Source organism: Pleurodeles waltl, chromosome 1_1 (genome assembly GCF_031143425.1).
Source record: "Pleurodeles waltl isolate 20211129_DDA chromosome 1_1, aPleWal1.hap1.20221129, whole genome shotgun sequence".
Lineage (NCBI taxonomy): Eukaryota > Metazoa > Chordata > Amphibia > Caudata > Salamandridae > Pleurodeles > Pleurodeles waltl.
This window is the reverse complement of record NC_090436.1, coordinates 727,028,385-727,055,199: the sequence shown is the minus strand read 5'-3', so window position 1 is coordinate 727,055,199 and position 26,815 is coordinate 727,028,385.

The window sequence follows — 26,815 nt, the reverse complement described above, 5'->3', positions numbered from 1 at the left end:
GAGCTGGTACGACATTCAAGCTTCGAAATTTCGAATCATGATAACAAAACATGGGAGAAAATCAATACAATACAGTGCGGTACCTTGTACTGAGTTTTGTTGTGCTTCTTTTACATAATAATACTAATCCAGCAAATCATAACGGTGTGCCAAATCAATATTTATGGAATAGGATTAAGTTCTGGATCAGACTGAGGATGAAAAAGTCTCTTCCCAATTGGCATGGTATTTCTGTGTGGTGCCGATTCTTTGTGCATACAGAAATTCTATAGCTTGGATTTCTCTCATTTTCTTTTCCCAAAGATCATATGTTGGAGCTAGGGGGATCTTCCATTGTTGTAGGATCAGGGACTTGGAGATCAAAGTTGCAAGAAAAAAGTATTGTTTTGTGTATTTGGAGAGTCCGGGATGATTGGATAAACCGAAAAGTGCCCCCAATGGTTCTGGTGCTAACACTACCTGTAATTTCAAACTAATCGATTGAAAAATTTTGGCCCAAAAATTAGTGACAGCAGGGCAAAGAGAGCAGACATGCAGCCAATCCACGACCTCACAATGGCATCATGAGCAATTGGGTCCACCTTGTTAAGTTGCGTTGGAGTATAGTAAAGCATCCACTTGGTGAGGAATGACATTCTCTTAAAATGTGCGCCTCGTAAGGCTTTAGAGAAAAGGTTATTATAATGTTTCCACGTCTGGGTATCAATCACTCAAGCTGTAGCTGCTGCTATTCTGCTTAGAGCAGGAGGGGAAATTTTAGCTGGCAATTCCTCTAGAAGGATACTATACCAGTTACCGACCCCTCTCTGTTTCTGCACCCATATGGCTTGTGTAATTCTGAAAGATAGTGACTCAGCTGTATATTGACCTACAAAACCCATTGATCGGATAAAGTGAAGAATCTGGAGGTATGCAAAGCTTAAACATGATGAAATAGCTGGGTTGCTATTTTGGAGTTGTGTCCATGATATGACACTATCCCCTATTAAAAAATCTTGTAGCTTTCCCAACCCCAGATTTTCCCAGACATTAAGGGCTTTGGTAGCAAGAGGAACCCCAAAAGGGACAGCTTCTCTTACTGTAATAATAGGATGGATCAGAGTAAAATGATAGTTCAGTTGAGTTCTACACCTCTGGACCAAAGAAGATTTGGGATCTTGTATCTAGTGCGTTTCGGAAGCCATGGCATTTTAAGAAAATGAGACAAATAAATATTGTTCTCTAGAAGCATCTGTTTCAAATAGAAGTTTGAATCAACATTATGGGGGTTATTCTAACTTTGGAGGAGGTGTTAATCCGTCCCAAAAGTGACGGAAAAGTGACGGATTTACCACCAGCCGTATTACGAGTCCATTATATCCTATGGAACTCGTAATACGGCTGGTGGTATATCCGTCACTTTACCGTCACTTTTGGGACGGATTAACACTCCTCCAAAGTTAGAATAACCCCCTATGTGTGGAAGAAGCACTCACAATCCACTCTAGATAGTTCGCCTCATAATACTTTTTAAAATGGGGTAAGGCTAGGCCACCATCCTCTATAGAGAGCTGCACTGTCTCCAACCAGGTGCAAGGTTTTTTGTTTGCTCAGATAAATTCCTGTAGTATTACAACGAGATCCTTGAAAAACTATAGAGGAGCCTTTATCATAACATTAGCAAATATAAATAAGAATAAAGGTTATATCATCATTTTGATCAAGGCAATGCGACCGATTATTGTTAGTGGTGAATTCTGCCATTGAAGCATGAGAGCTTGTGCTTTCTTGAGTAAAGCAAGGTAGTTCAACGAGTAAAGGTCGGACATGTTGTGAGTGACATAAACATCTAAGTATCTGATAGAATGAGAAGTCCGATAATTAGTTTGTATCTCGGCTGGCAACACTGAATCCTGAACATTAAACAGCAAAGCCTTGGATTTGGATTAATTAATGTGATAGCCTCCCAGGTTGGAAAATGTTTGAAATTTGCTAAAGGCCTTTTCAATATTTTGAGAATTGGCCGCAAGGTATAGGATTGCATAATCTGCAAAATGTTTTAGTTTAGGGGCACCTGGCATCTGGGATTTTTCTAGAAATATCCTGCCACAGGGCCGAAGCCAACGGCTCGATAAAAAGAGCAAAAAGGACCAGAGACAGAGGGCATCCCTGCCGGGTCCCACGCCGTATTGAAACTTTACAGATTACTTGTGAAGTGATTAAAATGTTGGCCTGTGCCCCTCGGTAAAGATTGGATTTTTTTTTACTGTTTTGTTAGGAAACTTAAATTTGCAGAGCATTGCAAAAAGAAGCTCCAGTTGTGCAAGGTCAAAAGCTTTTCACGCATCTAGCATTATTACAGGTGCTTTAGTTTTATTTGTAGAGTAATAATCGATTGCCTCAAGCAGAAAGTTTGTGTTGGTAAAGATAAATATTCCCTGGAGAAAACAACACTGACCATGGTGGATAAGCCCCTGAGCTAAAGGCGTAATGCGAGCTGTCCAGATTTTCATAAGGAGCTCAAAATCATTATTAAGAAGACTAATAGGGTGATAAGAATCAGGTTTGTCAACAGGTTTGTCTTTCTTCTGAAAGCTGACAATAACTGCCTGGGTAAATGAGCTAGGTACTTTTTCGGCATCGAGTATTGATTTAAAGAGTGCGGCTACGGTCGCCGCAATCTGGTCGGACAGGATTTTATACAACTCAGCTGGAAGACCATCTTCCCTGGGAGCTTTGCCATTTGAAGAATCCCTAATGACTTCTGCCACCTCTATTTTGGTGATTGGCTGCAGCAGGGTAGGTTGGAGCTCTTGGTCGAGACACGGTAGAGAGACTGATCCAAGATATTCATTATTGAGCTCATTGCTTGTAGCTGACTTGGGAGTGTAACTATTTGTACAATGTGTTAGAAACACCTTCTCTATCTCCTCAGACTGGTCGACCCTGGGATTCATCAAAAATAGATTTGATTAAGGAAGCATTCTGATGTTTTTTAATATAACGTGCCAGGAATTTACCTACGTGCTCACTCTCTTCGTAATACTGCTGAAAGCATGTATTATGATTGACAATCTCTTGTTCTAAAAAAAGATTCTTCAATTGAGTATTAGCTTCTTGGAGGCGAGTCCATGATGTTTGGTCGCCAAGTGACTGATGCAGGCGCATGGCATAGTTGAGTTCCGGCTGAAGGCGGTTTACTTTCTCCTTCTTGGCTTTCCTAAGAAAATCATTCAAAGCTATGGCTTCCCCTTTAATGTGTGCCTTACATGACTCCCAGACAGAAAAAATAGAGGCAGTTGCTTCATTTCTACTTAGAAACTCGGCAACGGATAATTTGAGTGCGGAAGTCTAGCCTTCATTAGTTAATAAAGATGTATCCAGAAACCACCTGGGTCTTTATCGCTGCTGAGCAGAGAAAGATATCTGTACCAATGGAACGGAGTGACCCATAAAGGGGTTGGATATTATATCTGAAGCAACTCTATCCCATACTAGGACGAAGTCGATCCTTGATGCAAAGTTAAACCTTTTTGAAAAACAGGTAAAACATTTCTCTTGTGGATGATCTAGCCACCAAGGATTCTGTAGAGCCAGATCACAAACAAATTTTGTCAAAAATGGATGTGCTTGTGGTTTGTTTTGTGACAGATTTTTGCGAAAGGCATCTAGATTCATATCTTGAATAATATTAATGTCACCACCGACTACCAAAAGGCCAGGAAGTGTGCTTAAAATTCCATATAGACTTTGCAGAGAGGTAGTTTCATCTTCTATGGGACCATAGAAACTTGAAATGTACATTAGGCCCTCATTCCAACCCTGGCGGTCGGTGTTAAAGTGGCGGCTAACCCGCCAACAGGCTGGCGGTTAAAAAAATGGAATTCTGACCCTGGCGGAAACCGCCAACAGAGACCGCCACTTTAACACTACGACCGCCACGGCGGGACAAACAAACAGTGCGGCGTTCACCGCCAACAGACAGGCAGAAGACAATGTACCGCCCACCCTATCACAACCCACCCATCCGCCACCTTTTCCGGGGCGGTAGCCCCGCCGATAAAAACACGGCGGAAACAGACATTTCAAACCGAAAACGCTCACCTCCATACACCCCACGAGGAATCTGGACAGCATGGAACCCGAATTACACATCCTACCAGCTATTGTATTCCTGCTCCTCTACCAGGAGCACGAACGCCGGTGCAGAAGACAACGGTGAGTACTGCACCTACGACACAGGGAGGAGAAAATATTACGGGGACACACATACGCGACACACCCACCCCCACCACTACAACACACACATCAATGCATAGCAATACATCACTGTTACACCCCCAAAACCCCCCCGAAAGAATGCAAAGACAAAAGGAATAGATCATAAACAGTCGAATATATTGTATTATTGCCTTATAAAAATATCACACATTTAAAACTAATATATACATAAATATTAAAAGTCCGATAATTCTAGCTGTCATTGTCCGTGGACCACTGGGCCCAAATCACATGGGCAAGGCCCACACAAGATACCTGACACCAACGGAGAGAACACTGCAGGGGCATCAGATAGAAAAACTACAGGCACCTCAGGGGGAAGGGAAGGCTGGGCACCTCAGCCACATGAGTACACGACGCCAGATCCACGAGGGGCCTCCATGGCCACTGTCCCATCCTGGGGAGTGCAAAGCCACAGTCTCACAAGTCTCTACAGTGGGTGGGTTGCCCACTGCCCCATCCTGGGGAGTGCAAAGCCACAGTCTCACAAGTCTCTACAGTGGGTGGGTTGCCCACTGTCCCATCCTGGGGAGTGCAAAGCCACAGTCTCACAAGTCTCTACAGTGGGTGGCTTGCCCACTGCCATATCCTGGGGAGTGCAAAGCCACAGTCTCTCAAGTCTCTACAGTGGGTGGCTTGCCCACTGCCATATCCTGGGGAGTGCAAAGCCACAGTCTCTCAAGTCTCTACAGTGGGTGGGTTGCCCACTGTTCAATCCTGGGGAGTGCAAAGCCACAGTCTCTCAAGTGGATAACAGTCTCCACTGGTACTGGAGGGGGACTAGTGCCCAGAGTGCTTCGTGCAGCCCTGCCCGACACAGATGCGGGCCTGCCCCTTCCGCCAATAGGCCAGCGGTGCTTGAGATGAAGGGCCCAGTTCAGCAGTTCTTGAGACGGCGGTGCCCAGCGGAGCGGTGCTTGAGATGAAGGGCCCTGCGGAGCGGTGCTTGAGATGAAGGGCCCAGTTCAGCGGTGCTTGAGATGGCGGTGCCCTGTTCAGCGGTGCTTGAGACGGCGGTGCCCAGCGGAGCGGTGCTTGAGATGAAGGGCCCAGTTCAGCGGTGCTTGAGATGAAGGGCCCTGTTCAGCGGTGCTTGAGACGGCGGTGCCCTGTTCAGCGGTGCTTGAGACGGCGGTGCCCAGCGGAGCGGTGCTTGAGATGAAGGGCCCTGTTCAGCGGTGCTTGAGACAGTGGTGCCCTGTTCAGCGGTGCTTGAGACAGTGGTGCCCTGTTCAGCGGTGCTTGAGACAGCGGTGCCCAGTTCAGCGGTGCTTGAGACGGCGGTGCCCAGTTCAGCGGTGCTTGAGACGGCGGTGCCCAGCGGAGCGGTGCTTGAGATGAAGGGCCCAGCGGAGCGGTGCTTGAGATGAAGGGCCCAGTTCAGCGGTGCTTGAGATAAAGGGCCCAGTTCAGCGGTGCTTGAGACGGCGGTGCCCTGTTCAGCGGTGCTTGAGACGGCGGTGCCCTGTTCAGCGGTGCTTGAGACGGCGGTGCCCAGTTCAGCGGTGCTTGAGATGTCGGTGCCCAGTTCAGCGGTGCTTGAGACGGCGGTGCCCAGCGGAGCGGTGCTTGAGATGAAGGGCCCAGCGGAGCGGTGCTTGAGATGAAGGGCCCAGTTCAGCGGTGCTTGAGATGAAGGGCCCTGTTCAGCGGTGCTTGAGACGGCGGTGCCCTGTTCAGCGGTGTTGAGACGGCGGTGTCCCGTTCAGCGGTGCTTGAGACGGCGGTGCCCAGTTCAGCGGTGCTTGAGACGGCGGTGCCCTGTTCAGCGGTGTTGAGACGGCGGTGTCCAGTTTAGCGGTGCTTGAGACGGCGGTGCCCAGTTCAGCAGTGCTTGAGACGGCGGTGCCCAGTTCAGCGGTGCTTGAGACGGCGGTGCCCAGCGGAGCGGTGCTTGAGATGAAGGGCCCAGCGGAGCGGTGCTTGAGATGAAGGGCCCAGTTCAGCGGTTCTTGAGACGGCGGTGCCCAGCGGAGCGGTGCTTGAGACGGCGGTGCCCAGTTCAGCGGTGCTTGAGGCGGCGGTGCCCAGTTCAGCGGTGCTTGAGACAGCGGTGCCCAGCGGAGCGGTGCTTGAGATGAAGGGCCCAGTTCAGCGGTGCTTGAGACAGCGGTGCCCAGCGGAGCGGTGCTTGAGATGAAGGGCCCAGTTCAGCGGTGCTTGAGACGGCGGTGCCCAGCGGAGCGGTGCTTGAGATGAAGGGCCTAGTTCAGCGGTTCTTGAGACGGCGGTGCCCAGCGGAGCGGTGCTTGAGATAAAGGGCCCAGTTCAGTGGTTCTTGAGACGGCGGTGCCCAGCGGAGCGGTGCTTGAGACGGCGGTGCCCAGTTCAGCGGTGCTTGAGGCGGCGGTGCCCAGTTCAGCGGTGCTTGAGACAGCGGTGCCCAGCGGAGCGGTGCTTGAGATGAAGGGCCCAGTTCAGCGGTGCTTGAGACAGCGGTGCCCAGCGGAGCGGTGCTTGAGATGAAGGGCCCAGTTCAGCGGTGCTTGAGACGGCGGTGCCCAGCGGAGCGGTGCTTGAGATGAAGGGCCTAGTTCAGCGGTTCTTGAGACGGCGGTGCCCAGCGGAGCGGTGCTTGAGATGAAGGGCCCAGTTCAGCGGTGCTTGAGATGAAGGGCCCTGTTCAGCGGTGCTTGAGACAGTGGTGCCCTGTTCAGCGGTGCTTGAGACGGCGGTGCCCAGTTCAGCGGTGCTTGAGACGGCGGTGCCCAGTTCAGCGGTGCTTGAGACGGCGGTGCCCAGTTCAGCGGTGCTTGAGACGGCGGTGCCCAGCGGAGCGGTGCTTGAGATGAAGGGCCCAGCGGAGCGGTGCTTGAGATGAAGGGCCCAGTTCAGCGGTGCTTGAGATGAAGGGCCCAGTTCAGCGGTGCTTGAGACGGCGGTGCCCTGTTCAGCGGTGCTTGAGACGGCGGTGCCCTGTTCAGCGGTGCTTGAGACGGCGGTGCCCAGTTCAGCGGTGCTTGAGATGGCGGTGCCCATTCAGCGGTGCTTGAGACGGCGGTGCCCAGCGGAGCGGTGCTTGAGATGAAGGGCCCAGCGGAGCGGTGCTTGAGATGAAGGGCCCAGTTCAGCGGTGCTTGAGATGAAGGGCCCTGTTCAGCGGTGCTTGAGACGGCGGTGCCCTGTTCATCGGTGTTGAGACAGCGGTGTCCAGTTCAGCGGTGCTTGAGACGGCGGTGCCCAGTTCAGCGGTGCTTGAGACGGCGGTGCCCTGTTCAGCGGTGTTGAGATGGCGGTGTCCAGTTCAGCGGTGCTTGAGACGGCGGTGCCCAGTTCAGTGGTGCTTGAGACGGCGGTGCCCAGTTCAGCGGTGCTTGAGACGGCGGTGCCCAGCGGAGCGGTGCTTGAGATGAAGGGCCCAGCGGAGCGGTGCTTGAGATGAAGGGCCCAGTTCAGCGGTGCTTGAGATGAAGGGCCCAGTTCAGCAGTGCTTGAGATGAAGGGCCCAGTTCAGCAGTGCTTGAGATGAAGGGCCCAGTTCAGCGGTTCTTGAGACGGCGGTGCCCAGTTCAGCGGTGCTTGAGACGGCGGTGCCCAGTTCAGCGGTGCTTGAGACAGCGGTGCCCAGCGGAGCGGTGCTTGAGATGAAGGGCCCAGTTCAGCGGTGCTTGAGACGGCGGTGCCCAGCGGAGCGGTGCTTGAGATGAAGGGCCCAGTTCAGCGGTTCTTGAGACGACGGTGCCCAGCGGAGCGGTGCTTGAGATGAAGGGCCCAGTTCAGTGGTTCTTGAGACGCCGGTGCCCAGCGGAGCGGTGCTTGAGATGAAGGGCCCAGTTCAGCAGTGCTTGAGATGTCGGTGCCCTGTTCAGCGGTGCTTGAGACGGCGGTGCCCAGCGGAGCGGTGCTTGAGACGGCGGTGCCCTGTTCAGCGGTGCTTGAGACGGCAGTGCCCAGTTCAGCGGTGCTTGAGACGGCGGTGCCCAGTTCAGCGGTGCTTGAGACGGCGGTGCCCAGTTCAGCGGTGCTTGATTGAAAGGGCCCAGTTCAGTGGTGCTTGTTTGAAAGAGCCCAGTTCAGCGGTTCCGGCCCAGGCATGGGTGTCACTCGCCACCTGGCATGTGGCTGGCAGGGCCTTCCTCCCCATCTGTCCGTTGGCTTGCGGGGCCCTCCTGGGCTGCCGTACCGGGCCTCTGGGTGTCCTCCTGCCCACCTGGGAGGGGGCTGGTGGGGCACTCCTGGGCAGCTGGCCTGCTGCCGGACTTGTCGGGCGTGCTGCCCTTCCCACCCTTCCCTGGTCGTCTGTGGCCCTTTGACACCTTTGGCGGTGTGCCAGGTGGCACCCCACTTCCAGACGGAGCCAGGGTAGGGATTTTGGTCCCTGGTGTCCGTGGCCTTTTCCGGGGTGGGCTGGCCGTGCCTTGGCTCCTCGCCTGAGTTGTTGCCCTTGAGGGTGGGGGACACCACAGTCATTGGACAACAGTCCTGCTAGGTCCTGGTTTGGTGGTGGCTGAGGTGCTGATTGCAGTCTCATGAGATGGACGGGGTGGGGGAGTTGTTGGAAAGAGGTTAAGGTTGGCAAGGAAAAGCAATTTGGAAAGAGAGTGACGGGTAGGTGTAGTGGGTATGGGAGTTGAGGAAGAGGATGTGGTTGTAGGAGTGTGAAGTCTGGTGTCTTTGGGTGCAGGTGCTTGGGCTGGAGGCTGTCGTGAGGTGGATGCCTGTTGGGTGGGTGGCTGCTTGCGTTTGTGTGGTTTGGGAGAGGGGGTGACAGACACACTGGGAGAGGACTCAGGGGACGTGTAAATGGTAGTGGGGGTGGTGACTGCACGTGTGCGGAGTGTTCTGGTGGGTGTGCTGGTGATGGACGTAGTGGCTGAAGATGTTGTGCATGCAAGTGTGAGTGGAGACGTCACAGGGAGGGAGGAGGGAGACGAGGAGGAGGGGAACACAGTGGAGGCAGTGGCTGTTGGTATGTCTGCATGTGGATGTTGCTTGTGTGAATGCTTGTGTGATGTGTGGTGCTTATGTCTGGATGAGCTTCCCTTGGGTGTTGAGGTATGTGTAGGCTGGTCTGATGGTGTGCCTGGGATAGGCAGAGGTACTGGGGATTGGGTCTGGGTGGAGGAAGTTGGAGGGGGGAGGCTAGAGACAGGGACAATTGCTGCCGTCAGTGCTGAGGCCAGAGCGTTGAACGATCGCTGATGGGCAGCCTGACCCGAATGAATGCCCTCCAGGTATGCATTACTCCGGTGCACCTCCCTTTCTACACTCTGGATGGCATTCAAAAGGGTAGACTGCCCAACAATGATGGTCCTCAGGAGGTCAATGACCTCCTCACTGAGGGCAGCAGGGGTGACTGGGGAAGGGCCTGAGGTGCCTGGGGCGAAGGAGATGCCCACCTTCCTGGGTGAGCGGGCACGGGGCGAAGGCTGAGGGGCTGCTGGGAGGGCGGTGCTAGTGCGCTGGGTGGCGGCTGTACCTGTTGTTGCGGGGGCACGGATGTTGCCGCCACACAAGGGAGCTCCCTTCAGAGGACGAGTCGCTGCCACTGACATCAGCACGAGTCCCCGCTGTGGAGCTCCCCTCGCCCTCCGTCTCACTGGTGAAATCCGAGTCAGTTGCATGGCCCGCCATGGCCATGTAAGATGCAGCTCCCTCGTGCTCCGATGCCACTTCTCCTCCGCCTGATGATGCTGATGCACACATGAACAGGAAGACCACAAAAAAGGGGGTGGAGAAATAAAGACATGTTGAGTGCATGGATTACCGCTACCGTTGGCGGACAAGACAGACACAGAAGCCCCCTGCACTACGCTGCGCACTTGGGGTCCACTACGCAATCCGTGGGACATGGCCTACAAGCCTATCGACGACAACTGCACACATAGATGACACAGGGCCATGGATACCTGAACTTGGCACCCTACAGAGGTGGGGGGCGAGGGCACAGGGCCATGCCTTACGGAGGGGCCTAGCCTACAGAATTCGCCCTGGCCTAGGGAGACCCACAGCCCTCCTCCCCCACCCAGACACCTCCACTGCGCGCAAAGTCACCAGAATGAGAGTGTACTCACCCCCTTGTGTCTGCTGTGATATCCTCACGCGCCCATCCAAATCGGGGTAGGCCACCACCAGAATCCGGGACATCAGGGGGGTCAATTGACGACTGGCACCCCTCCTACGTTGGGAGGCCATCCCCAGCAGAGCCTCCGCCGTCTTCCTGCTCCCGCGGCGGATGTCCTCCCACCTCTTCCGGCAGTGGGTGCCCCGTCTGTTGTGGACCCCCAGGGTCCGGACGTCCTTGGCGATGGCACGCCAAATCGTGATTTTCTGGTGGGCGCTGACCTATGTGACATGTACAGGGAGAGAAAAATTGTCATCACCTTCTGCATGCTCGATGTGAGTGGCCCCCCATCCCCACCCTTGCCATGTGGCACATGCTCTCATCTGTCGTCTGATGCATGACTCAATCGCTCCCCCCCCCGACCATCTTTCATCCACCCGACTCAACCCAGGCATTGCCCACAAAGCATGGTCCCAGTGTACTTACCTGTTGGTCTGGAGGACCGTAGAGTAGCGCATACTGGGGGAGGACCCCATCCACGAGTTTCTCCAATTCTTCAGAAGTGAAGGCAGGGGCCCTTTCCCCAGTCGCAGCAGCCATTGTCTCTTCCAGACCGAGGTCACAGCAGCACTTGCAGTGTAGGTCCTCTCCTGTGGAAGATCAGGTATCGAGTGATTAAGCTGATAGAAAATGGCAGTCACGCCCGCGGCGGTGCGTACCGCGACCACCGGCGCACATCGTCATTGGCTCCTGAAACCCATAGGTTTCAATGTTAACCAATGCGGCTTTGCGCCGCGGTCTTCGACCGCCTACCGCCACGGTGTGCCACGCCAGCGCATTGACCTCACATCCCATTGTCACACTTCACAGGCAGCCGCCATTTCAAGGGCCCACATGGCTTAATTTCTACTGCGTCACACATACCTAGGCCTTTCCTCAACACTCATACACACCATTCAATGCATAGTGAATCATGTTGTGTGCAAGCTGTGGGAACGTACCTGTGGGTTGATTGACTCTGTGCTCGCTGTTGTCCTTCCTAGGCACCGTCTGCTTGGCAATGCGAGGAGATGGAGGAATCTTCCCATGTACAGACCGCTGGTGGACCTGTCGACAATGGAGGAACGACATGTCATTCTGACATACAGGCTTGACCGAGCCACTATACATGAACTGTGTGCCCAGCTGGAGGCAGACCTGATGTCACCCATCTGCCAACCCACAGGGACCCCCCCTCTAGTGCAGGTGCTGTCAGTACTCCATTTCTTAGCAAGTGGGTCATTTCAAACAACAGTGGCCATATCATCAGGGATGTCTCAACCTATGTTTTCCAAGGTGTTGTCCAGAGTGTTGTCTGCCCTGCTCAAACACACGCGGAGCTACATCGTTTTCCCTGAGGTGGGGGATTTGCCTCAGTGAAGGGTGACTTCTATGCCCTTGAACATATCCCCAACATCATAGGTGCCATTGATGGGACCCATGTGGCTTTGGTACCCCCCAGAGAAAGTGAACAGGTGTACAGGAACAGGAAAAGTTATCATTCGATGAATGTACAGATGGTGTGTTTGGCAGACCAGTACATCTCCCATGTTAATGCCAAGTTCCCTGGCTCTGTGCATGACGCCTACATCCTGCGGAATAGCAGCATCCCGTATGTGATGGGTCAACTCCAGAGGCACCGTGTGTGGCTATTAGGGGACTCTGGTTACCCCAACCTTTCCTGGCTATTGACCCCAGTGAGGAATCCCAGGACCAGGGCAGAGGAACGCTACAATGAGGCCCATGGGCGGACTAGGAGGGTGATCGAACGCACCTTTGGCCTCCTGAAGGCCAGGTTCAGGTGCCTCCATATGACAGGTGGATCCCTAATGTACTCACCAAAGAAGGTGTGCCAGATCATCGTGGCCTGCTGTATGCTTCACAACCTGGCTTTGCGCCGCCAGGTGCCTTTCCTGCAGGAGGATGGTCCAGATGGTGGTGTTGTAGCAGCTGTGGAGCCTGTGGAGAGTGAAGAAGAGCAAGCCGAAGAGGATGACATAGACAACAGGAACACAGTAATAGAGCAATACTTTCAGTGACACACAGGTAAGAGTAGACACCGGCATATTACATTTACTTAAAGACTCCTACCTCTCTACTGTCTGACTTTTTCCCCCAGTGTATGGTAACTGTGTTGTGACTTTCCCTTCCGTTTTCAGAGCTGTGGGCCCCACTGCGTGACATCTGCTTAGTTTCCCCATAGACTACAGCTGTGTGACAGCGTTTATTTGGCATTACAATGTGAATAACAATTTTGGCACTGTCATGTCTAATACATTTGTTAAAATCACAGACAGACTCCAGATTGTTTATGTGCAATAAGTGTGTTTATTCAAGTGCTCTAATTTTGAAGGGTGGTTGCAAAATCGGTGAGGGGTGATGGTGGAGGATTGTCCATGGCAGAGTCCAGACTATCAGGTTCACAGGTGCATTGTCCAAATGCCTGTGGGAATTGGAGCAGGGGCAGTTTAAGGTTGGACAGGGTGACAATGTGGGACAGTGGGATGACAATCAGGGCGGTATCCTTTGCTGGTGGGGGTCTTGACATGTTACTCTCTCTTCTTCCTGGATCTCAGGGCCCGCTTGCGGGGTGGTTCTCCTTCTGCAGGGGGTGGGGTTCTGGTGGCCTGTTGGTCTTCTGTCGGGGCCTCCTGTCCACTAGCGCCGGCAGAGGTGGTAGCCAGTTCTTGGTCCATGCTAGTGTCAGGGGCCCTTTGAGGTGCCAGAGTGGTCCGCAATGTGGAGATTAACTCATTCAGGGCCACTACGATGGTACCCATGGCGGTACTGATGTTTCTCGGTTCCTCCCTGAACCCCATATACTGTTGTTCCTGCAGAAGCTGGATTTCCTGAAACCTGGCCAGGACCTTCGCCATCGTCTCCTGGGAGTGGTGGTATGCTCCCATGATGGAGGAGAGGGCCTCGTGGAGAGTGGGTTCCCTTGGCCTGTCCCCCCTCTGTCGCACAGCTGCCCTCCCAGTTCCCCTGTTTCCTTGGGCCTCCGTCCCCTGGACCGTGTGCCCACTACCACTGCCCCCAGGTCCCTGTTGTTGTTGGGATGGTGGGTTAGCCTGGGTTCCCTGTAGTGGTGGACACACCGCTGATTGACGTGTCCTGGGGACAGAGGTATGGGCCTGCTGGGTGGGTGCTGTGCTGGTGTTCCCAGAGGTGGGTAGGTCTGCTGTGGCCTGTGCCTGTTTGAGGGGAACCGACTGTCCAGAGATCCCCGATGGACCGGGCTGGTCATCTAGATCCAGGGAGACAGAGCTGCTGTCATCACTGTGGGCCTCTTCTGGGGGTGGTGGGGACATTTGTGGACCCTCCTGCGCGGTGACCTGGCGTTCGGGTCCTGCAGGGGTATAAAAGTATGGTTATTGCTTCTGTGTGTGCCAATGGCGTGCAATGGGTGGGTGCCCGTCTACCCCAGTGCTGGCATTCCTTTGTGGGGGCTGTTGTGACGGTGTTTTGGGGGGGGGGTGATGGGTATGTGCATTGGGCATGCTTTGGTGATGGGTGTCCATGCTTTGGGGCCGCATGCAGGGCTAAGTTTTGGGATGGGTGGGTTGTGATGGTGAGACATTTGTAAGGGGTAGTTGTGAAGGGGGTGAGGGATGGGGGTATGAGTTGGCATGCAGGTGGGGTGGGGGGGATGAAGTAGTGAAGATGAGACTTACCAGAGTCCATTCCTCCAGATACTCCAGCGAGGCCCTCAGGATGCAGGATGTTCAAGACTTGCTCCTCCCATGTTGTAAATTCGGGGGGAGGAGGTGGGGGTCCGCCGCCAGTCCGCTGTACCGCGATGTTGTGCCTTGATACCATGGAACGCACCTTCCCCCGTAGGTCGTTCCACCTCTTCCTGATGTCATCCCGATTTCTTGGGTGCTGTCCCACAGCGTTGACCCTGTCCACTATTCTGCTCCATAGCTCCATCTTCCTGGCAATGGTGGTGTGCTGCACCTGTGTCCCGAACAGCTGGGGCTCTACTCATAGGATTTCCTCCACCATGACCCTGACTTCAGCATCTGAGAACCTGGGGTGTCTTTGAGGTGCCATGAGGTGGTGTGGATGATGTGTGGGGTGGAGTGTGTAGTGATAGGTGGGGTGCTATTTAATGGTGTGTTGTGTGAGGTGCGTGGAAGTTCTGTGGGTATTGGTATTGTGTGCCTGTGGATGCTTGGTAGTTGACTGTGGTGTCTCTCTCTGGTCTTTGTTCGAAATTTTTGGCCATAGGGGTTTGTGGGTGATGTGGGTGTGTGTTTTATATTGGATTGGGTGTGTGGGTGTGGTATGTGTATGTGTATCAGGTGTGTGTATTTCGAATTGTCCAATGTGGTAGTGTTTTGTAGGTGTATGTGTATTTCGACCGCAGCGGTGTGTACCGCCAATAGAATACCGCGGTTGAAAGACCACCGCGTGGATTCGTGGGTCGTAATGGCATGAGCGTATTTCTGTTGGCGTGACGGTGGAGGTTTGGTCATCGCCAGTTTATTGCTGACCTTTGGTGTGGCGGACTTTTGTGGATGGCGGTATTTTGGCGGTTTGCCTAGTGTGGGTCAGAATGACCGTGGCGGTTTACCGCGACCGTGGCGGTGTTATGGCGGTCTTCTGTCTGGCGGTAAGCGCCTTTTACCGCTGAGGTTGGAATGACCACCTTAATTGCCTTCCTGCCTTAACGCTGACAACTATCCATCTTGCTTGAGAATCCCGATGGACCTCAAGGACTTCTCCTTGGAAGTCCCATGTGAGGAGAACTAGCACCCCCTGGACAGCTGTATTAGCGGAAGCGAAAAAGGAATGAGAAATAAAGTTTGGGATACTAGGACAGTTGGTCTGCTGGTTGAAATGAGTTTCCTATATTAAAATCACCTGAGCCTGAGAGGATCTTAACCAATGGAGTATTGATCTAAATTTATGTGAATTATTCAATTTTAATGAAGCCAGAGGAGAACGTGCTAGTTTGCCTATCACTCATCTGGTAAAAAATAGATGTTTTTTAAAGGCCTGTTGGCACTGGACCTGACCTTATAATCTATATTAGGTGCGTTCATGATGATTTTTATCCTCAGTAAGCCCTTTTTTCTCAGCACAATCCTTCTAGCCGATAAGTTGCTAGTTTCCTTGCATTTGCAACCTGCTCTTTTAACCCACCCCAGTGGAAGAGCCCACCCATCAAGTGCTCCCACCGAACCCCCTCCCACTCACCATTCCTAGGCCTACCCATCATGACCTCATCCTCCCAGTGAACCCTGTCCCTCCCAAAAGTGAACCCCCATCCCCCAAAAATGAGTGAATTGATGTGGCGCCCCTTGAGTCTGTGTCTGGAAAGAATGGCAGGTGTGGACCAGTGAGGAAAAGATGGGAAAGAGCAAGGGAGAGGAGCAAAGTTATAAAATATAAAGTAATACATGTAACATCACATATCTTCATGTATCATCATAGATCATCCAGTCCTTATCCTTTCCCCTCCTTCCCCCTCCTTTTATGACCATGACTTTCCTGGTAAATATCTAGCATGCATCTCACACATATGTTATGCTTTAAGAGAGGCAAGAAAGTATTTTGCTTGTTGAACGCTTTGCAAAATATGGGCCTGGCCTTTATGAAAAACATTTAGCTTCGCCAGTTGTACTATGCCAGCAAGGGCCCCCAGTTTTTTAAAGTCATCAATAAGGCTAACAAATTCACGATGTGCTGTAGTTATGGACATATCAGAAAAGACCCTAAAAGAGAAATCACTTTCAACTTTGAACGTTCTTGTTTTAATGGCTAGAGATAAAGGGGGTCATTCTGACCCCGGCGGGCGGCGGGAGCCGCCCGCCTGGAGGGAACCGCCAGAATACCGCTGCGCGGTCAAAAGACCGCCGCGGGTATTCTGGGTTTCCCACTGGGCTGGCGGGCGACCGCCAAAAGGCCGCCCGCCAGCCCAGTGGGAAACACCCCTCCATGAGGATGCTGGCTCCGAATGGAGCCGGCGGAGTGGAGGATGTGCGACGGGTGCACTAGCACCCGTTGCGAATTTCAGTGTCTGCTAAGCAGACACTGAAATTCAGGGTGGGGCCCTCTTACGGGGGCCCCTGCAGTGCCCATGCCATTAGCATGGGCACTGCAGGGGCCCCCAGGGGCCACACGACACCCCATACCGCCATCCTGTTCCTGGCGGCCGAAGCCGCCAGGAACAGGATGGCGGTATGGGGGTCAGAATCCCCATGGCGGCGCAGCAAGCTGCGCCGCCATGGAGGATTCTACAGGGCAGCGGAAAACCGGCGGGAGACTGCCGGTTTTCCCCTTTCTGGCCGCGGCTGAACCGCCGCGGTCAGAATACCCTGGGGAGCACCGCCAGCCTGTTGGCGATGCTCCCGCCGACCCCGGCCCCGGCGGTCCTTGATCGCCGGGGTCGGAATGACCCCCAAAATCTGTTCCTTCATCCTGTAATCACCAAAATTGACCAGGATAGTACGTGGATATTTGGAATTCTGAGATTGTGTTGCTGGAACTCTATGGGCCCGCATGATGGTCAATCTGGGTAAGCCAAAGTCTTGTCAATCAGAATATAGTTGTGTATCAAGTCGGTTATGTCTTTTGCAACTGAAGGCATGGTTTCAATCTCTTTTGGAATTCCAACAAATCTCAGATTAGAACATCAAGACCTATTTTCAATATCATCCAATTTGTACTGCAGCGCCTCTAATTCAGTCCGTGTCTGGCTCATTGCAGTTGTGGATCCATGATACATATCTTCAAGATCTGAGACCCTCTGCTCCACCTGGGAGATCCGAGATATCAAATGTGATATGTTAGAGTTGAGCTGGAGTAACTGATCATTAGATTTTGTTAGAGCCTGTTCATGGGTTAGCTTAAGGTCACGTAGTTTAAGATAAGGTTCAACATGGTCTTGACCGTAGGGGTAGACTGTGTAGCTACAGTTGGTAGATGTAGGAGGGTTGAAGGTAGAGCAGGATTGTCATCCCTAATGACCGATAAACGTGACACCAGAGGAAGAGGATTATTAATGCCTGGAGTGGCTCAGGCTGTGGGAACCTCTAGGCTATTGAGAGACTGGTCATCAAATGGATTCACCATCAGGAGGGAGCTTTTCTCTCTCTCGGCCCCTTTACTGTTAAACCTAGAAAATAAGGGGTAGGAGGGTTTTCCTGCAGCCTGAGCCTCCATGTGTGAGGGAGCAGGAGGTGTAGCAGTATCTAAATCTACTGATGTGGACCCCAGCCCATTGCTGAGAGAAAGGCAAGGAGATCCCTCTCCCATTAGGTCATGGTAGGCATTGATAAATGGGATAACGAGCCTGGGCTTGCCGATGTGCCGGTCGTTCCTACTTCTTGATGGCTAGTACAAAGATTTGCCCGAGAAAGCAGCTGGGGTGACAAAGATGTCATGGTGGAGTTTGGCCCCTCCTGAGAACCCTCCATACCTTCAACACGTTCTTTCTTGGATCCCATTTTTTGTTTTCCTACAAGTAACGGGGTCAAGCCTTTGGTTTTGCCTATTCTCGAGGATCTACCTGCTGCACGGGTCTTGGAAGAAGTGTCCCGGGAAATACATTTCATGCTTTCCAGAAAAGGGAGCCGGGGAGGAACCAAGATGCAACAAGCCCCATCTGTGCTGCATAGACCGCTTTCGCTGCCACCCTGAGTTCTCACACCAACTCAGGAGCTGCCTAGAGCTGCCTAGAGCAGGATCCGAGCTGCCCTACCCCTATATGATTTTAAATATGAAATTCCTTGCCCCCTACCAGGAGCCAATAGTGTAGTACGTTAAGAGACAGTTACAAGTTTTTAATGTCAGCGCAATAATATGGCTGGTGCCCCTTGGAATGTTGTCACTTGATGCTTGCCTTACTGGCTTGGTCCTTTCAAGATAGGAGCTATGCCCGAGATTGCTCCTTTCTCATTATTCAGTCTCACATTGATTTTCCTGGAAATTTATCAGCACAGATAATAGGCCCCCTGACATAAGAAGTAGAACCAAGAAGTCCCTGGATCAAGAAAAAAAAACAAAAAACTGTCTCTCTGAAGTGCTTCCAATGTTAGTTTTTGCCTTTCTGTTTATATATTCCACATGTTTCTAGACTTCTTTAAATCTGCATAGAATGCAAGCATTACGGTGGAACAAACGTTCGTTCTTCGCCTGCTGGCCCTTGGACACCCCCACAGCCTATTACCTGCTCATCGCCACAGAACTGCCTCCTAGCTTTTTTTAGGCTGGCGTGCTTTTGGAGGGGGGAGTCACTTAGGCAGGTGGGTAAGTTCAGTCTGGTGCCTCCGGTGTTGAAGGAATGAATACCAGCAATCCTCCTTGCCACTCAGCTCGGCTTTCTGTTTCTCCCTCACCGCACCATGCCGGCAAGTCACTCTGAGCCTCCTCAGAGCCCCTTTTCGCAACGCTCCCGATCTCCTGGACTCCAGGATGCCGACACTCGACTCGGATCATCTCGGAGTCCGATCACTCCTCCTCGTGGCTCTTCCTGCCTTCGCCTTGCCTCGAGCCGCGGCTCTCCGCCTCGCTGCGCTCACCAGCCCAATAGCCTGCCCTCTGACCCGGACACAAACTTAGTCACTTTGTGGCTTCATGAAGTGTAGTGTGTTGTGAATATTATTGTTCCTCCTCAGAAATTTCAACATCAAGCTGCATTTGTAGACCCTTTCTGCTTACCATGTTGTGCAACACTGCACAAGCTTCTACGATTATGCATGCACTTCAGGGAAATATTGAAGTCCAAAGTATGCTCTATTTATGCCCTTGTTTGTCTCTGAACAATATTGTATCTAATTTGATTAGAAGTAGAAGCATTCAGGTTCCTCAGTGTATGCACTGTCGCCTAGCAAAAACATAATGTTTAAGGTAAAATCAGTGCAAGTAAAGATGTATACTAATAATTTCGACAGAGAAGTTTAATACCTAATAGGAAGTAACCTGGAAAATCTTCTCTGAAAAGGCAGTATAGGTTACAGTGCCTGAAAAAATAGGACCAATGAAATTTAGCAACAGCCTGCTAGAATAATATTTGCATTTTTAAAGAGTGTTTTTTAATTTCTTTACAAATATTCACTGGGACTTAGTGGACAAATTAAAACACGTATAATAGCCAGACAGCCGACAACTGGCAAAAAATGTGCAAGTTTAAAAAATAAGTTTGTTTGTTGCAAGTCTTAGGGATTCTTTAGGAACATAATGCATCTGGTTATGTGAAGCAACAGTGCATCAAGGACATTATGGAAAAAGCGTGTATACATACCATTTAGGAAACATAATTTGGAAACTGGTTACAGATATTTGCATTTTCCATCACAAAATTTGAGCGTTAGGAGCATTTGTTTGCAACAATATTTTTGCAAACAAACGTGATAACCATTTTAATACAGTTTAAACTTTGTGACTGACCTGCGAAAGCTTTGTTCATGTAGCACAATGAGACCCAATATCTGATTGCTGCAAACAGCTACCTGGCGATCATTCCTTACCAGTGAACATAGATCAGTTTTTTCATGGGGTATGCATATCCTGAGCTTTGTAGTGCAATCTTTAGATCTGTAATCCCCCCAGTAGGGGAGTATGAAGAGTTTGAAAAATGTTAGCGTATGTGCAATGACCAGCACAACATCCCCGTGTAAAAGTGTTTAGCTAAGAAACAATTTAAAATTTAAAGCACTGAGAATTTGTAAAATATTCCACTAATTTAGAGTCCGATTATGAGTTTGGTGTTTGAACTGCCAGTCTGTCGTGTCGGTGGACCCAAGAGGACCCATGTGCCACCGGTATGCTGAACGCTGTATTATGATGTATGGAGGCTGAACAGCAAACCATGTCAACGGAGTGCTACCCGCCAGTGGTGCAACGGGCTGCAATGTTAGTGGTGGCGTACTTTCTTGTCATCATGGGTGTGGCTAACCGCTGAGCTGATTCCAAAAACACAGTTGCACTGGCAGTGCCCTTGTGGTGGTTACCTGACAGCACTAGGCCATCGCGGTATGCTCTCAGCAAAGCAGCAGAACAGTTCACATTGAATGGATTAAAAAACAACACAGCTGACACCCATTGGCCAAGTGGACACACCTGCAAATCACACTATAAAGCACACCCTATCCCAGACCATGTTCCTTTGCCTCTCCACTGCAGCACAGCAAGACATATATTATTGTTTCATTTTTGTGAGATAAGGCAGCCCTTTTTCTCATTCCATTTAACACTTTCCACAGACTTCTTCAATTTTTTTTCCCAAGATCACTTGTCTTGTTTTTTAGTCTTTGTCACCCACTTTAATTTACAATTGTGACATGTTCCAAAGTCCATGTTTTTCTGAGGATGAGTTGAACGTCATGGTGGATGAAATCATAAGAGTATAGCCACAATTGTTAAAAGCCCAAGCCCAACATACCCGTCTAAGTATGAAAATAGAAATGTGGCAAAAGATAGTGGATAGAGTGAATGTTGTAGGCACCACCACGGGTATGGAGGCACCACCTTGCGCAAAAAGGAGGATATTAGGAAGAGGTGTAACAACCTGAGGGGCAAGGTGCATTCCTTGTCCTCCAGGCAACACATGGAGTCTCAGAAGACTGGGGGTGGTCCTCCCAGTGCCCCTTTGCAACTGTTTCACTGGGAGGGGAAGTCTTGGTCATCCTGTATCCTGAAGGCTTGACAGGAATATCTGTGGGAGTGGAGTGTGACAAGTTACACCACAATAACTATCACACAACTTCAATGTCCTGTATGCTCACATCTGAGCTTTTACCATTGTGTTGTCCATCTACTCTCCTAACATGCAATACCCAAAGTATCAGAGATGTTAGATTGTCAATGTATATTGTTGTTCATAACATCATAGGTATCAATCTCCATTGCATGTCATATGTTGCATATAGACAATGTTTACCTCAGAATCACAACCATGCCATACCAACACATTCATAGAAGTATCTTGTCTAAGAACATTTTTATTACATTGTTCAAATCATAGGCTGGCAAGATGTCAGAAACATAGCAAATCATTTTTTGGGTAGTAGACAACTGTCTACTACCCAAAATCCAGCTATAATCCCCATTGTTGTCTACACGTGTCTACAACATATATGTGCACATTAGATATCTAAATGTTCCTCATGTGAATCTTGATATTGAAAAGTATGTTTTTCCTCTGAAAATACCGTCACCGGCGGAGTACAGTGCACCATAGTTATATAGAATTTTTGACCAGTAACACATTACACTGATGATTGTGTAGAAGAAATTACCGATCAATGAAGTAGTACATTTGTAAACATGTTACAACACATTTGTAGTGGCGGTGACACATTTACTAGTCATCAATATTGTAGTTTCAGCCGTTAAAATGGGAGATGACTGACCTCATATATGGTACTACCACAGCGGAAGGCGACCGCACGGTGGGCGGTTTCATCCATGGCAGACACAGCTACAGGCTAACTTTGTTGACTATGATGGTTCCAGGCCAATGGCTGTGCCCACCTCCACTGATGACTGCGTACATGGCATACATGTATGTTATGTTTTGAAAAATAACTCACTTGCCTCCTCACACTGCTGCCATCAACACCTCTGTCACTTTAGCTGCTGCCTGCCTCATCTGAGAGCAATCATGCCAGGCCAAGCAGGTGAGAGGGCCCCTGCCTTCTCTCCAGAGGAGCTATAGAGACTTGTTGAAGAGGCCCTTCCCCTGTATGATCAACTCTGTGGTTCAGCAGAGGAACAGGTAACTACCTCATATACATATTTACCTCTGTTCAACAACATTCTTTCCTTTATGACAAGCTACAATGTGCTTCTGAGTCCCAGATAGTTTCTTGGATAACTGTAGTTACATTTTGTGGTCCAGACATAGAATGTACATGTAATAGATTGTGGAGCCCTGTACTTTGTGTACTTAAAATGACAATTGTGTTGTCTGATGTGTAAGAAGCCCCAGATCCTTCTTCGATTGCATTCACATTTCTATACAAGTAAACTTGTCAGGGTATCAATGATATATTTGATGATAAGATGATAGTAAATGAGAAAATACATGTATTGCATTACAGCATGAACTGTGTATGTAAACTGTTAGAAGCAGTTGAAGAGGATATTAGCAATGTGTACAGTCTCACTATCACTCAGCCCAGATCAGGCCTTGGCAAACTGTTGTCTGAGAGCTAGCTACACCTCACTGACCCCTTCAGACTGTCATACAACCTTGAGCTCACATATAGGGTGGCCACTAGATGTACTGTTATGTATTGAAGTGATGGAAATCTGCAGTACATGTTCGTTCAGCATTTTCAACCTGCAGTGAGCCAAGCCTGAGAAAGAGTTTTGCCCATTATGTGCCACTGCCCAACCTGGGTCAGAGTTACTGAGGCAATACAACTGATGCACATAGTAATCTCCATGTAGACCTGCAGATCCTTGGATGTCCCCAAAATGAGTCTTCTGAACCAATAGTAGCCCTGAGTGCTTTTACATTGACTACATTTGTAATAGTGATTGAGGTAACCCCCTGGCACTTCTTTCCATTGACCCACATTGTCAATGTGTGACATTTACTACTGACAGCCCCTTACGACCAAAGGCCTGTTGTCACTTTTCCATAAGTCATGTTTGCATTGTACAGGCCTATTGCACAAGTGACAAACATACAATGCAGATAGTTGGCTAATTATGGAGAGATCATTACATGTGAATCACTAGCTTTGCTACATTCAACCAATCAGGCCAAACATACCTTGGTATGTTGAATGTTGTCTCAGTAAGAGTGTCACATACAGTAAAATGTGTGTCCTGTGATACTAGTATATACCATGCAAACTCAAGCGGATGTAGCCTGAGATTCTATCAGGTAGTCCACTCATGTACACATCCACAGAGAGGAAGCTCTCAGAGACACCCATGCCAGGCCTTTCATTGTCATCCACATCTTAGGGTGCAGTCTGTACTATGGAAGTAGCCTCTATGGACTGTACTTATCAACATGTAAGATTTACACATGTAGTGTGTTCATTTAAAAATGCATGTAATAGGTGTCTACAAAATGTGTGTGAACCAAACTGATATCCTAAAATATGCAATTATGATCTCTTTATTTGTCTATTGCATCCATACAGTTCAAAGCCCATCAGAAGCAAGCCATTAGGAAGCCAATCCCCAAAGGTGCAGAACTTGGGGGGTCTATTCCCGGGCAGCGTTCATTGCCTGAAAAGGTGGAGGAGCTGAGATGCTGGGCTCGGAAGATCTCAGCGGTCCAGCTGCAGCTGTCTTCTCAATGTGGACGGGATGTGTGCCAGACCCTGACACCCCTTACGCCCGCATACTAGCGGTGGCCTACCCGGAGCTCGATAGTCAGTTGAGGGAATCACAGCAGCTCCAAGGGTGTGAGTACTGGGCAGAATCATACATGTTACATTGTCAACTTTGTGTGTCAGGGGCAGGCATTTCCCCATCAATATTGGAGGTGGTACGTGTGTAACGCTCAAGAAGAGTAATTGTGTAGGTCTGGTAGCAGGTACTTGCTGATGTGCTTTGCCTATTGTCCTAATGACCAGGAACACAACAGAGTAAAGTCCACTCCCAAAATAGTCTCTTGAGCAGACACTTGGCTGAATACAGTGATCAATTAGCTCACATTGTTTTATGTTGTGGGTGACATTTTTACCCAACAGGCCACTTGTCTTCAGTGTGTCACCCACAACATCACACAACATGAGCTGGTTGATCACTGTACTCAGCCATGGGTCTGCTCAAGCGAGTATATTGGCATTTGTACCCAAATGGCCGTTTTTCTTCAGAATGACAAGAGTCATGCTATCTCACTACTGTGCGTCATGTGATGGTGGCCCTCTTATATGTGACACAGCATACAGTGCACTTTGGGTGCAGTCACTGAGCAATACTTCACCTTGATAAGTGGGGAATATACAGTTACATGACTTAGCAAACATCACTGTTGCCATCAGTATTTGTGCTTATATGTTGGCTTGTGTACCTATCACTTTTGTAGCATAATTTACAGTACTTTTTCACACATGATCAACCTGTCTTCATAGCATGATGTCTGATTCCATCACATACGTGTCAATGCAAAAATGAATTTCCATGCCATTGATGTGGATTAATTTAGGTAAGTGACATGCTTATGTTAGTTGGTGAAGGCTTATTAACTGACTGTTCACATGCATCAGGGAGTGAGATGCAGAAATATGGCAATCAAATGTGAGTGTGTACACTAAGTGATATAATGGAGTTTGGGTTTGCATGAAAAAAGATACAGTGATGTGCCTTTCTATTGAGAAACAGATTAAACCATCTCTTCAGGTAATGGAGATTCCCTGAGCCTCAATGAATTATTGGCATTTAGTTATGCAATGTTAGAATGGTATTCTCACCAGTACCAATAGAAACTGGTGATTTCCCTATGCCTAGCTGATTCATTATGCTGTGGATGTTTGTAGACAAATATCCCAGACATTTTGCCCTGATTCTCCCCAGTCGACTTTACTGTGCAACTTGTTTTACATAGCAAAGCTACATTGTTATAACTTTCGTGAGACTATTCTGACAATGGACATATTAGGAAGTTACCATTGGGAAGTTTCTACATTGTGACATGCGTTTTTCCATGCCACCTTATACCTGCAACTGTACATCTTGCTGCAACATATCTGTATTAGTTGACTATATTTTCATCATGATGTGGTATTAGGCATATTAACATTTGCTAATTGCAGGGTCTTGTGTGGAATTTGTAGGAATACATTTGGAATTTCTGTACTATTCGATGGCATCAGGTTACTGAGGTATGCTTCATTAGCCAAGCCATTCAAGGTGGCAAAGTCTTGTACTTGATGCATGGATTTTGTGATTGCACTTCACTCATGCAATTGGAGTTGTCTGTGATTTTTTACTTCACTGTGGGCAATTGTTTACAGGTCATGTAGCATGCATGCATGTGGCCTTGCTAATGGTGGAGCCACTTTGGAGGACCTTGTAGCTGGGGTCTATTGTATTTTATAGTAATGTTCTGAAATCAAAGCTTTTGGTCAAGTTTGTTCTGGCACATGTAATTAGCCTATTTGTATTTGTCATTTCTGCATCATTTTAGGCAAGTGGATGTGACAGGGTCGACATCTGTGGGGAAGCAGCTGGCCATGGTACTTCCGGTTGTGACACTACAGACACAGAGGGACCCAGTGGCCCTGAGGGTGAGGTGAATGGAATGGAGGACACAGGCTCAATGTTGTTGTCATCTGAATCAAGCTCCAGTGGACACTCCCTAGTGGTGGCCGGATATACAGGACCAGTTCCTATGCCATCCTTGTCGGCCCCCACTACCATCTCCACCTTCTTTGTTGCTCCCCTCCCAGTTGGCTGGGCCCGCTTACCCAAGAGGGGAGCTGTCTCCTATGCTCCAAGCATCTCACTCCCTCCCCATGTTTCCCCCGCTGCCTTGAGCGAGGAGGGTATTGACCTTCTGAGACCATATTTCAGACACAGACAGCATCACCAACAAAACACACACACACACACCTGACACTTCTACTCCCTCAACCTCACAACCCCTAATACCTCCAGAACACCATACCCATTGCCCCCTCCCAAAGCCAAAGGGACCTCATACACACCCCAACCCATCCACATCTAAGTCCTCCCTTGTGAAACCTGACTCCCCTCCATGGAACCCACCCATACCCCAAAGAAACCAAAAAAAGGACACCCTCCCAAAGTCAGGCCCACCCCTCCAAAAAGCAAATCCACCCATCCTAAAACTGACTCCACTGCTCCCAAAGGACATTATTGAGGGGCCTTGACTGCCCAGTAGATGCCCCTTCCTGGGGAGGTTCCCATGGCAGTGTTCTGAGAGGCAAGGTTGGTGGCACAGTAGTGTGGTGGACCACATACTAGACTGGCCATTGACCTTCAGCACATGTTTATTTTTTTCCATAAAAAAGATTTTGCTAGTTTTTGTACACATTAGACCCACCATTATCTTTCTACCATTTTGATTTTCATGGATACTTTGGGGTATATGACTAAAGTTGTGTTTGTTTCACTCTGATTGATGATCCATTTGTAGTTCGTGTGATCTGATCTTGGAACCAGTGCTGTAGTCACTCACGACAAGGGGAAATGTTCAATGGATGGATATGTTTGATGTAATCCAATTAGGGCTGACATTGCATTTGTTGGTATTTCCTATGGTAAGTATTTCATCTTGGTTTGGAAATGTTAACATCTAGTGAGCCAAATTTCTCCCTATGATGTAGGTTGGACATTTGTTTAATATGTGCAAGTTAGAGATTTGTTTTTCCACACATGGAGGGTGCTCAATTCTCATACCTTTCGAGACATTTTGATGGACATGTGTCTATTTTCGTGTGTGTACCTTATCCCTACTTTATCTAAATGTGTGCCCCATGCTGCTACTGCTATATTTGCTTTCACAACATGCACTTACACATTTCCAAAATAGGCATGGCACTTGGTTATACTATTGGTTGTTCCTAAACTACA